Raw genomic sequence first — 14,167 nt, 5'->3', positions numbered from 1 at the left:
AAAGACCCTATCGTATCCGCCTCCACCACCATTGCTGGCAGCCCATTCCATCCACTCACCACTCTGAGTGAAAAAAACTTTTCCCGACATCTCCTCTGTACCTACTCCCCAGCACCTTAAACCTGTGTCCTCTTGTGGCAGCCATTTCAGCCCCGGAAAAAAGCCTCTGACTATCCACACGATCAATGCCTCTCATTATCTTGTACACCTCTATCAGGTCACCTCTCATCCTCCTTCGCTCCAAAGAGAAAAGGCCGAGTTCACTCAACCTATTCTCATAAGGCATGCTCCCCAATCCAGGCAACATCCTTGTAAATCTCCTCTGCACCCTTTCTATTGCTTCCACATACTTCTTGTAGTGAGGCGACCAGAACTGAGCACAGTACTCCAAGTGGGGTCTGACCAAGGTCCTATATAGCTGCAACATTACCTCTCGGCTCGTAAATTCAATCCCACGATTGATGAAAGCCAATACACTGTATGCCTTCTTAACCACAGTCAACCTGCGCAGCTGCTTTGAGCGTCCTATGGACTCGGACCCCAAGATCCCTCTGATCCTCCACACTGCCAAGAGCCTTACCATTAATACTATACTCTGCCATCATATTTGACCTACCAAAGTGAACCATCTCACACTTATCTGGGTTGAACTCCATCTGCCACTTCTCAGCCCAGTTTTGCATCCTATCAATGTCCCGCTGACAGCCATCTACACTACCCACAACACATCCAACCACAACAACTCCAAAGAAAGGATTCTCTCCAAATGCAACAAGTTTATTATACCTGACAAACACTATCCTTGCCATTTAATAAATAATTATCCACTATTGAATGCATAGGCTTAGATCCTTGTCTATTTCCTGATACTATAGAAGGCTGTAGAGAGTGTAGAAGACCATTTGCGAATGAAGAGTTACGTTTATGTGGAGAGACCAAAGAAACTGGGGTTAACATTTAAAGCAGGTGGAAGAGGAAGTAGTCACAATACGATGTTATAAGCCATGTAGGCAGGTGCATGGATAAGAATATTTAGAGGACTATGGGCCATGAACAATTAAGTACAAGTAACTAGCATAGAAAGACAACTTGTCTTCTGAGGAAGGTTAGTGATGATACTAATTGACACAGGGGCAGCTAAGTTGTCTTCCTCGTACCTTGGCTGAGGTTCCCTTAAAGAAAAGGCCCCTTGGGAGGAAACCCATGCAGTCACAGGGAGAATGTCCAAGGTCCTTTCAGACAGCGGTGGAAATGAACCAGCGGTCACTGACGCTGTAATCCCATTACGCTAACTGCTACGCTCCATGCCTCCTGAGGTTTGCAAGCCCTTTTAGAGGGAAAAAATCTGCCATCCTCAGCTACCCTGGCCTGTATGATTCCAGACCTCTGCAGCATAACTGACTGTGAACAAGTCAACCACTATATTAACATTATAATAGACACCACTATATTAACATAATACGCTACACCAGGGGCTCTCAACCCTTTTTATGCCATGGACCGATACCATTAAGCAAGGGGTCTGTAGACCCTAGGTTAGGAACCCTTGCTCGACACCAGCAATTGTCAGAAGCAAATTATCAGTCCAGAATTTACCATCATCATTGCCCTGGCCCACCTATGCTCAATTACCAATTGCTTCAGTTGGTAAGGTTACACCTGCTTGTTCCCTTGGGTGGATGTAAACAGTGTCTTGCTTTATTTTGAAGAGTATTTTTCCCCTGGCTTCCTGGTCAACGGTCATCTCCTGCTGAGGTTATGTGGCCATTATTTGTGTGCTTCCTGTGTGCAAGCTGGCTACTGTGCTTCACTTTGAAAGTACATTGTTGGTTGTAAAATATGTCTAACATGAATATGCTCTGTAAATACAAGTCTTTTTACCTCTGCCACAGCTGTTGATGCATCTCAAAATGTAGCCTCCTTTCACCCGATCCCCCTCCTTTCTCGTAACCAATCAAAATAGTTGACTCTTTTTACCTAATCACTTTCTCTCACTCCTACGTAAAAACAATTTAAGTCTCACCAGTTTGTTAAGACGGTGTGTGCAACATTGGCACAGTCTGCCCATGCCAAGTTAACTTTGGAGGTAGTGTTTGAGTGGTCCATGCCCCCGGCACGAGATTCTGCAGATGCTGGAAATCTGGCGCGACACCCACAAAAGCAGCTCGGCAGATCAGACAGCATCTATGGAGGGGAATGAGCGGTTGATATTTTTGAGCTGAGATGTACCATCGGGACTGGAAAGGAAGGGGTCAAAAAGCCAGAAGAAGAACATGGGGCAGGTGGTGGTTGGAGGTGAGCCCAGATGAAGGGAAGGTGGGATGATGCCAAACTCAGGTTGGAGGAGGAACATCTCATTCTGTTTGGGTCATCCCCAACCTGATGGTATAAACATTGATTTTTTTTCTAACCTCCAGTAATTATTTTCTTTTGGTTCTTCCAACCACCTGCCCCCTTTATTTAATCCATTCCGCATTTTGGTTAAATTCTTCCTCCCTTCTCTCCCACCAGTATGACCTGCCCATCACCTCTCCCTGGTCTCCCACCTCCTTCCTTTTATTCTGTCCTCGCCTGTTAGATTCCTCCTTCTTTAGTCCTTTACCATTGTCCCCCATCCCCTCCAGCTCCATTCTTCATCGCCCTCCCCCCACCCTCCTTCCTCCTCAACTATCACCTGCCTGCTTGTACTCCTCACTCCCCTCGCACCTTCTCGATCTGGCTTCTCTCCTCTTCCTTTCCAGCCTTGATGAACGGTCTCAGCCATTAGCTTTGGCTGCATTCCTTTCTGTAGATGTGAAGAACAAGAATTTCAGGTTGTATATTTCAGGTTGTAATTTTCTGATATTAAATGGAAAAATCGAACTATTGAACATGACTTAGAAGCATAGAAAACCTATAGCACAATACAGGCCCTTTGGCCCACAAAGTTGAGCCGAATATGTCCCTACCTTAGAAATTACTAGGCTTACCTACAGCCTTCTATTTTTCTAAGCTCCATGTACCTATCTAAAAGCCTCTTAAAAGACCCTATCGTGTCCGTTTGCTGTGTTCCTTCCACATTTTGTGTCTTGCTAGGTCCCATGTGATTTTTTTTGCAGTTAGATGCGATGGAATGGTTGTTGAATTTGTTTAAGATAGCTAAAATTCAACACAGTTTTCAAAAGCCTTGCTAAAAATGCATGTAAACCTTGTCCACCATTCTGCCTTAATTAATTTTCTTGGTTAACTCAAAAAAAAAATTATCAGATTTGGGAGACACGATCTTCTGTGCTGACTCTTCCTAGTCAGTCCCTGCCTCTCCAAGTGAACATAAATCCCATCCCTAAGATGTTAAGGCTGTTCAGGTTACAGAAATCTGCTTGGAGTATCCTGGGATAGTTCCCTTCTGGCCCTGGGGAAATATCCATCTTAAAGCGCACCAATGTCTTTTACGCTTTCTTCTCTATGACAGTGCTGTGTTCCAGGATATCCTTCCCCTAAGTCCCCACATCTTTCCCCTGGTGAATACCAATTCAGGATCCTGCTCTCATCCCCTGGATCCACTCTCAGATTTCCCTGATGGGCCCTAACACCTTCTTACTTCTAATATACTTTTGGGATTCTTCTTAATCCTGTTTGCCAGGGCGTTTCATGTGTTCTTTTTGCTGTCGTAATTTTTTCCTGAAGTTCTCTCCTCCACAGACTCACTCCTGTACCTGCCACGTGCTTCCTTTTTATCTCCGATCGAGCCTCCAGTTTCTTTTGTTCTCTCAAGGTTCCCTAATCTTACCAGCTTTGCCTCTTGCCCTTTGAGGAACATGCTGACTCCGAGCACTTACTAGTTCACCCTTGATCAGCTTCCGCGTGTCAGCATGGTAGTGGAACAGTTAACGTAACACTTCACAGTGCCAGCGACCGGAAATCAATGCCCGCCGCTGTCTGTAAGGAGTTTGTACGTTCTCCCCGTGACTGCATGGGTTTCCTCCCACACCCCAAAGACGTACCGGCTAGTAAGTGTGGGTATGCTGCGTTAGTGTCGGGAGCACAACGGCACCTGTGGCCTGCACCTGGCACATCCTTCAACCACGTTGGCTGTTAACGCAAATGACACACTTCGCTGTGCGTTCCAATGTGCATGTGACGAATAAAGCCAAGCATAATCGTAATGTTTGGAAGGATAATTTTTCAACAATGAAAATTGAAAAATCCCACAAACACTTTCTCTCTCCATGAATGCTGCCTGGCCTACTGAGAATTTCCAGCATTTTCTATTTTTTTATTTCAGATTTCCAGCATTTATGACTCACTATTTTTGTTACTTTTTATTCCTTTAACTTAAACAGTTCCCAGTTGCTGTGATTGGATTAGACCATGTATCAACAGGTGAACTGAGTGACTAAATGAAGCCTAGGGGTTATTTGCCCACTAGCATAATCATGTAACTGAAACTACATTGCAGTATTGACAACTGGGCACTAAGTTGCAGAAACATGTAAAATTAGTTAGATCCATCATGGGTACTAGCCTCCGTAGTATCCAAGACATGTTGACCATTGTCTGGTAGCACGCACATCGACAGTGATGAAATGCTTTGAGAGGTTGGTCATGACTAGACTGAACTCCTGCCTCAGCAAGAACCTGGACCCATTGCAATTTGCCTATCGCCACAATAGGTCAATGCCAGATGCAATCTCAATGGCTCTCCACACGGGTTTAGACCACCTGGACAACACCAACACCTACGTCAGGATGCTGTTCATCGATTATAGCTCAGCACCTAATATCATCATTTCCACAATCCTGATTGAGAAGTTGCAGAACCTGTGCTCTGTTCCTCCTCCTGCAATTGGATTCTTGACTTCCTCACTGGAAGACTACAATCTGTGTGGATTGGTGATAACATCTCCTCCTCGCATTAACACTGGCGCACCTCAGGGGTGTGTGCTTAGCCCACTGCTCTACTCTATATCTACACATGACTGCATGGTTAGGTATAGCTCAAATACCATCTATAAATTTGCTTACGATACAACCATTGTTGATAGAATCTCAGGTGGTGATGAGAGGGCGTACAGGAGTGAGGTATGCCAACTAGTGGAGTGGTGCTGCAGCAACAACCTGGCACTCAACGTCAGTAAGGCAAAAGAGCTGATTGTGGACTTCAGGAAGGATAAGACGATGGAGCACATACTAATCCTCACAGAGAGATCAGAAGTGGAGAGAGTGAGCAGTTTCAAGTTCCTGGGTGTCAAGGTCTCTGAGGATCTAACCTGGTCCCAACATATTGATGTAGTTATAAAAAGGCAAGACTGTGGCTGTACTTTATTAGGAGTTTGAAGAGATTTGGCATGTCAACAAGTACACTCAAAAACTTCTATAGATGTACTGTGCAGAGCATTCTGACAGGCTGCATCACTGTCTGGTATGGAAGGGGCTACTGCACAGGACCAAAAGAAGCTGAAGAAGGTTGCAGATCTAGTCAGCTCCATCTTGGGTACTAGCCTACAAAGTACCCAGGACATCTTCAGGCAGCAGTGTCTCAGAAAGGCAGTGTCCATTATTAAGGACCTCCAGCACCCAGGGCGTGCCCTTTTCTCACTGTTACCATCAGGTGAGAGGTACAGAAGCCTGAAGGCACACACTCAGCGATTCAGGAACAGCTTCTTCCCCTCTGCCATCCGATTCCAAAATGGACATTGAACCCATGAACACTACCTCACTTTTTAAAAAAATATACAGCATTTCTGTTTTTGCACTTTTTAAAATCTATTCGATATACGTAATTGATTTACTTGTTTATTTATTATTATAATTTTTCTCCGCTGGATTATGTGTTGCATTGAACTGCTGCTAAGTTAACAAATTTCATGTCACATGCCGGTGATAATAAACCTGATTCTGATTCTAATTCTAGGAGCAATGCCTCAGGAGGGCAGCATTCATCATTAAGGATCCCCACCACCCAGGACATACCCTTTTCACACTGTTACCGTCAGGAAGGAGGTATAGAAACCTAGGTCACGCATTCAGTGATTCAGGAACAGCTTCTTCCCTTCTGCCATCCAATGTGTAAATGGGCATTGAACCCATGAACACTACTTTCATTAATTCTTTATTTCTGTTTTTGTACTACTTGCATAACTATTTAATAGACATATATACTTACTGTAATTAAGTTTTTTCTGTATTAATCATGCACTGTATTTCATTCCCCCGCTGCCGCTAAGTTAACAAATTTCATAACATATGCCGGTGATATTAAACCTGATTCTAATTCTGATCTCTTCTGTGGGAGGATTGTTTACCTGTACTCCCACTGACCTGTGCTGTACCTGTCCTATGAGGTCTTTGGTTAGTCACACACCCAGAACAATTCAATTCTTTTTCTCCTTTTTAAAATATTTATTCTACATACTTTCTAAAACCAAATATTGCACCTCTCTATCCCATCACAAGGCACAACTTGTGTTTGAAAAGAATTCTTTCCCCTCACTATTATGACATTTTTCTGACCTACAAAGAAGCTCATGGCAATTCAAAGTCAGTTAAGGGAACATAAGCCTGTTGGGTTCCACTGGATAAGACCATAAGATATAGGAGCAGAAGTAGGCCATTTGGCCCATCGAGTCTGCTCTGCCATTCAATCATGGGCTGATCCAATTCTTCCAGTCATCCCCACTGCCCTGCCTTCTCCCCAAACCCTCTGATGCCCTGGCTAATCAATATCTATCTCTGCCTTAAATACACCCAATGACCTGGTCTCCACAGCCATTCGTGGCAACAAATTCCACAGATTTACCACCCTCTGACTGAAGTAATTTCTCCGCATCTCTGTTCTAAATGGACATCCTTCAATCCTGAAGTCGTGCCCTCTTGTCCTAGACTCTCCTACCATGGGAAATAACTTTGCCATATCTAATCTGTTCAAGCCTTTTAAAATTCGGAATGTTTCTATGAGATCCCCCTCATTGGGAATACAGCCCAAGAGTTGCCAGACGTTCCTCATACGGTAACCCTTTCATTCCTGGAACCATTCTCATGAATCTTCTCTGAACCCTCTCCAATGTCAGTATATCCTTTCTAAAATAAGGAGCTCAAAACTGCACACAGTACTCCAAGTGTGGTCTCACGACTGCCTTATAGAGCCTCAACATCACATCCCTGCTCTTATATTCTATACCTCTAGAAATGAATGCCAACATGGAATTTGCCTTCTGCACCACCGACTTAACCTGGAGGTTAACCTTTAGGGTATCTTGCCCAAGTCCCTTTGCATCTCTGCATTTTGAATCCTCTCCCCATCTAAATAACAGTCTGCCCATTTATTTCTTCCACCAAAGTGCATGACCATACACTTTCCAACATTGTATTTCATTTGCCACTTCTTTGTCCATTCCCCTAAATTATCTAAGTCTCTCTGTTTCCTCAACACTACCCGCTCCTCCACCTATCTTTGTATCATCGGCAAATTTAGCCACAAATTCATTAATCCCATAGTCTAAATCATTGACATACATCGTAAAAAGCAGCAGTCCCAACAGTGACCCCTGTGGAACTGCGCTGGTAACCAGCAGCCAGCCAGAATAGGATCCCTTATTCCCACTTTCTGTTTTCTGCCAATTAGCCAATGCTCCACCACGCTAGTAACTTCCCTGTAATTCCACGGGCTCTTATCTTGCTAAGCAGCCTCATGTGCGGCACCTTGTCAAAGGCCTTCTGAAAATCCAAGTTCACCACATCTACTTCATCTCCTTCGTCTACTGTACTTGTAATCTCCTCAAAAAATTGCAGTAGGTTAGTCAGGCAGGATTTTCCTTTCAGGAAACCATGCTGGCTTTGGCCTATCTTGTCACACGCCTCCAGGTAGTCTGTAATCTCATCCCTAACAATCGATTCCAACAATTTCCTAACCACTGATGTCAGGCTAACAGGTCTATAGTTTCCTTTCTGTTGCCTCCCACCCTTCTTATATAGCGGAGTAACATTTGCAATTTTCCAGCCATCCGGTACAATGCTAGAATCTATTGATTCTTGAAAGATCATTGTTAATGCTTCTGCAATCTCTCTGGCTACTTCCTTCAGAACCCGAGGGTGTATTCCATCAGGTCCAGGAGATTTATTTACCCTCAGACCATTAAGCTTCCTGAGCACCTTCTCAGTCGTAATTTTCACTGCACAAACTTCACTTCCCTGACACTCTTGAATGTCCGGTATACTGCAGATGTCTTCCACTGTGAAGACTGATGGAAAATATGCATTCAGTTCCTCTGCCATCTCTATGTCTCTCATTACAATATATCCAGCATCATTTTCTATTGGCCCTATATCTATCCTCAACTCTCTTTTACCCTTTATATACTTAAAAAATGCTTTTAGTATCTTCTTTGATGTTAGTCACCAGTTTCCTTTCATAATTCATCTTTTCCTTCCTAATGACCTTCTTAGTTTCCATCTGCAAGTTTTTAAAAGCTTCCCAATCCTCTATCTTCCCACTAGCTTTGGCTTCCTTGTATGCCCTCTCTTTTGTTTTTACTTTGGCTGTGACTTCACTTGTCAACCACAGTAGTGTCCTTCTTCCCTTTGAAAATTTCTTCTTATTTGGAATATATCTGTCTTGCACTTCCCTCATTTTTGCAGAAACTCCAGCCATTGCTGCTCTGCTGTCCTTCCTGCAAATGTCCCTTTCCAGTCAACCTTGGCCAGTTCCCCTCTCATGCCACTGTAATTTCCTTTATTCCACTGAAATACCGACACTTTGGAATTTAGTTTCTCCTTCTTAAATTTCAAAGTGAACTCGATCATATTGTAATCACTGTTCCCAAAGGGTTCCTTAACTTTAAGCTCTCTTACCACCTCTGGATCATTGCACAACATCCGATCCAGCACAACTGATACCCCTATTGGGCTCAACAACAAGCTGTTCTAAAAAGCCATCCCTTAGACATTCTACAAATTCTCACTCTTGAGGTTCAGTACTGGCCTGGTTTTACTAATCCACTTTCATGTGAAAATCCCCAATGGTTATCATGACATTCCCCTTCAGGTTATAATTCAATGAAACAACACATGCAGGTGAAGTTTGATCCCAAGTTCTTTGTTACTTTAATTATGGGCTTCTCTCACACTTTCGGTCTCAGCGAGGATCTGGGAGGTAAAAAAGTGTTTTGGCATCCTTGCCTTTATTGGTTAGTGTATGAATTATGAGAGTCAGGAACCTCCTCTGGACTCCCTCCAACGCAATTAACCTACCTGTTCTTAGCAAGGAGCCCAAAACTGCTCACAATACTTGCAAGCGCACTCTGACCAATGCCTTATAAACCCTCAGCATTACATCCTTGCTTTTGTATTCTAGTCCTCTCAAAATGAATGTTAACATTGCATTTGCCTTCCTCACCACTGACTCAACCTGCAAGTTAACCCTTAGTGAAACCCGCATGAGGACTCCCAAGTCAAGTTGCACCGCTGATTCTTGAACTTTCTCCCCATTTAGAAAATGGTCCAGATTATTATTACTTCTGCCTTACACTTCCCTTACACTATGTTCCATCTCCACTTCTCTGCCCATTCTCACATTCTGTCTAAGTTCTTCTGCAACCACCCTGCTTCCTCAGCAATACCTGCTCCTCCACCTATCTTCATATTGTCAGCAAACTTGGCTACAAAGCCATCAATTCCTTCATCCAAATAATTGACATATAACATGAAAAGGAGCAGTCCCTCTACGGCAGCCAACCAGAAAAGGCCTCACTTTATAGATAGATAGATAGATAGATAGATAGATAGATAGATAGATAGATAGATAGATACTTTATTCATCCCCATGGGGAAATTCAACATTTTTTCCAATGTCCCATACACTTATTGTAGCAAAACTAATTACATACAATACTTAACTCAGTATAAATATGATATGCATCTAAAATCACCCTCTCAAAAAGCATTAATAAATAGCTTTTTAAAAAGTTCTTAAATAGTTTACTAAAATACATTGAATGGTAACTTAAGCTCAGTCCTAACCCCGGCACTTTAACATATCTTATAACATGTCTCCTGCCAGTCAGCCAATCTTCTATCAATGCTAGTACCTTTCCTTTAATGCCATGGGCAGCCTCACGTGTGGCACCTTGTCAAAAACGTGGAAATCCAAATAAACAACATCCACTGATCTTTCTTTGTCTATCCTGCTTGTTATTTCTTCAAAGAATTCCAATGAATTAGTAAGGCCTTTGAGAAAACCATGCTGACTTTGGCCTATTTTAACATGTGCCTCCAGATAACTTGGTCCCGCTTGGTGGCGCAATAGTATCAGCGCCGGACTCCGGAGCGAAGGTTCCCGAGTTCGAATCCAAGTCCGGTTGAGCGTCAGCTAGCAACTCGGCCTCGTAAAAACAAGAACAGCTTGCTACGGAAACACCGTCAAAAAGACAGTGCCCCGATAACTCCACTGCCGAGTTAATTCTTCTTCTTCTTCTTCTTCCAAGTAACTTGGAACTTCATCCTTAATAATAGACTCCAACATCTCTCCAACCACCGAAGTCAGGCTACCTGGCCTGTAATTCCTTTTCTCCGCCTCCCTCTCTTAAAGAGTGAAGTGACATTTGCAATTTTCCAGTCCTCTAGTGACTCAAGATCATTACTAATTCCTCTACAATCTCTTCAGCTACCTTTTGCAGAACTCTGGAGTGTAGTCCATCGGGTCCAGGTGACCCAAACGCCTTCTCCTTTGTAATAAGCTGTAATCACTCCTGCTGCCTGACACTCCTGAATGTCTGGCGTTCTTTCAGGGTCTTCCACAGTGAAGACTGGCGCAAAATACTTCTTAAGTTTGTCCGCCATTACGTGAGAAATATTCCACTGGTCTGATATCCACTCTCTTCTCTCTTATACTCCTTACATACCTGAAAAAACCTTCTGTGCTCTCTTTTATATTATTGGCTAGCTTCCCTTCATATTTCATCTTTTCTCTCCTTGCAGCTTTCTAGTTGGTTTTTGAAACAGCTTTCCAATCCTATATCTTCCCACTCATTTTTGCAATATTATATGCCCTCTTTTTTTGCTTTTATGCTCTCTTTGACTTCCCTTGTAAGCCACGGATGCCTTATCTTCCCTTTAGAATATTTCTTCATCTTTGGGATGTATCTTTCCTGCGTCTTCTGAATTACCCCCAGAAACGCTAGCTGTTGCAAGTATTGTGAGCTAGCTTTGTCTTTGTATTTAAGGCAAAGGGGGAAAGCTGAAAGGAGATGTGTTGGGTAAGTTTTGTTTTACAGAGAGTGTAAGGTGTTTGGAACAGGCTGCCAGGGATGAGGATAGAAGCAGACATGATAGTGGAGTTTAAAAGGCACACAAATAAGCCCTGATCACATCTTACTTCCAATGAGATGTCCAGAGTTGCACTCAATATTCCGAGTGCGACCTTAGAAATGTGTAATCGAGCTGTTATAAAAATGTTCCACCTTAAGTTTTGTTCAAGTTTTGTACCAGTTGTAAATGAATGCGTTACACTTGAGGTATCAAATTTAATTTAAAAAAATGCTGCCTAGGCACTTGAGCCTTTCCAGCTTTTCAGAATTTGTTTCCTGCAACTTTTGTCAATGCTCCGGTTGTCCTACCCCAAGCTGCACATTTATGAAAGCTAATGATTGGATAGGGACCGAGCCCCTTCTCTGAAGCTGCCTTATGAAGCATAGCATATGCAAAGTGCAGAGTAGAGATAAGGTATAGGTGCTCTGTAGATGAACAATAGCTCAGATTTTGCATGCCTTTGCATTTAAAATGACCAACAGTCTGACTGGAAACTAAAGTGAGAACCTACTGCCTCGGTGTCCTTGTGAGATTGATACAGACAGTCACAGAGGAACTGCAGAAAGGGCCGCAGCTTACTGACCAGTTTATTCCATAAAGGGTAACAATTTTTTATACTCTCTGATTTATTTTAGTGAAATGGTGACCTAGACCGGGAGAGTACGGGGCTTTAAAAGATGTGTTGATGCTGTTGGGTTCAAGTTTTCTGCTGTGATGGGAACAAAGGCTTAGAGTTGGTGCAGGAAGTGCCAAGGAGATGGTCAGCAAGATCGAGTGTGGGAAATTAGGATGGCATCATGTCCTGCATGATGGATGGTTTTTAATACTTCAGTTAACTGTGAAAAAGCTGAATGTAGTGGGATGATTTAATAGCAGGAAGTAACTACTAAATTGTTTTCATTTCTCTTACATTGCCTAGCTATGTAATTGCTTGTTTATCTCAATAGTACAGGGTTGAAAATTTGTTATTTTCCAGAAAAGGAATGAGATGATGAGATTTTTTTGTGCTGTTTGGGTGAATGGAGTTTCAAGTCAATGTTTCCAGCCATGTATCATCCTTGAAAGCGTGTACGTGGCGTCTTGGATTTTCTTGGAAAATTGCAGGAAAAATAGATCATGTTGTCCTGGGAATGCCCTTCCTGAAACACCTGTGGCCTTCCTTGTGCAGGGACAATTATTATCAAAGGATGTATGCAGTTTACACCCCTGATATTTGTCTTCCTGCAGACAGCCATGAAACAAACATTCAAACATCAAACACACAACACGCAAAAAAACCCCAAATCAAACAAACGGCAAAATAAAGAGCGAATAACACGCAGAGTATAAAACATCAAACTGCAGAGTCCTTGAAACAGTCTAGGAAAATTCAGTTCAGTTCAGCTCATTTCAATATAGCGCTGCGTCGTTCGTTGACTGCAGGCCACTCAGCTAGCCTGCTCTGATCAAAATCATGCAAAATAGCAATCAAAAAAGGAGTAACCAACCACATATAACGTGAAGTGTAGAGACCACTAAAACAAGTCCAATTCACAAACCACTCCAATCAAACCTTGCCCAAGGCCCAGGACCCAGCGAGAGCGAGAGGAAGACCGGTCCAAAGCAGGCAGACGGCGCAGGACACCCGCCTGACCTTACGCTCTTGCCCTCATTGATTTCAATCTTGCTCAACCCTTAATCGGCGAGACCAACGAGAAACTGATCACGGGCTTGCGCCTCTTCTCCAGGCTTCCAGGCCAACACTCCGCTGCAAACGTCACCGAACCTCAGAAGAAGCTCAAAAGAAGTGGGGTCCAAACTCCTGCCTTCTTACATACTGTACGCACTTCAGAGAGTTGGACTGCCAGCAGCAGGCGCATCAAAGTACGGGGATAAGAAAAAAGTAGTATCTTCTCAAAATCCTCCATGTTCCCTGGAAGGTTATGTGTAATAAAGTCTCCAGGCTGACATCACCAGCACTACGATCCCATTACTCTCAGCTGGCTACGCTGGACGCACCACGCTGTTCAATGGCCTGTCACCAAACTCCCGAAACAGACACTCTCCATGGTCTGAAATTATTGGGAAAAGCCAAGAATGCCCTCAAAGCTTCCTTGAAGAAATGCAATGTCCCTACTGAGTTTCTAATTCAGAACTGTCGTGTGGCGTTGGGTGTGCCAAAGCACGTGTTGGGCAGACACAGAGGCACTCTGTAATGGAGGCCCGGCAGATCACCTCACGAGCTACTCACCTCTTGCCCTGACAGTGGACATATCGATGGTTCCCACCATCAGCCTCACCTGAAAACCCACAGTACCCTGACTGGAATTAAGTCATCCTCAGTCCTGAGGAACTACTGAAGAAGAAGAACAGTAAATAAAAAAGGGTCTGGGCCCGAAATGTTGACTGTTTATTCTTTTTCCGTAGATGCTGACGGGCCTGCTGAGTTCCTCCAGCGTTTTGTGTGGGTTGCCCTGGGTTTCCAGCATCTGCGCATTTTCTTGTGTTAGTAAATAAGAATGGATTGGAGAAGAGATAACAGTTATAAGGTGTTCAACTTTACAGGGGCTGGGAGTGGGGTGAAATGGGAACCAGGAAAATTGGAGGAAGGTAGATGCCACAGCCGGCAAGTCTGTGAGGAAGAACAGGCAGGGGTAAGGCAATGGGGACAGATGGGTTGAATGCAAGGAGAATTAAGGGCAAAGTTGGCCAATGTAGAGCAGGATCAGTACATGCCAACTTTGCCCTTAATTGTCCTTTTCTCCCCTCCTCAGCCCCACTCCGCGGTCTGCTCTCATGACCTTTGTTGTGTCCAATGAAGAAACTGTCAAGCTCAGAGTAAGAAGGTGTGGGGAGGGGAGGAAGAAACTTCATCAGGGTAGGCATCCCTGGAAGAGACTTCGCA

Source organism: Hemitrygon akajei, chromosome 1, assembly GCF_048418815.1.
Source record: "Hemitrygon akajei chromosome 1, sHemAka1.3, whole genome shotgun sequence".
NCBI lineage: Eukaryota > Metazoa > Chordata > Chondrichthyes > Myliobatiformes > Dasyatidae > Hemitrygon > Hemitrygon akajei.
This window is presented reverse-complemented; position numbering follows the sequence as displayed.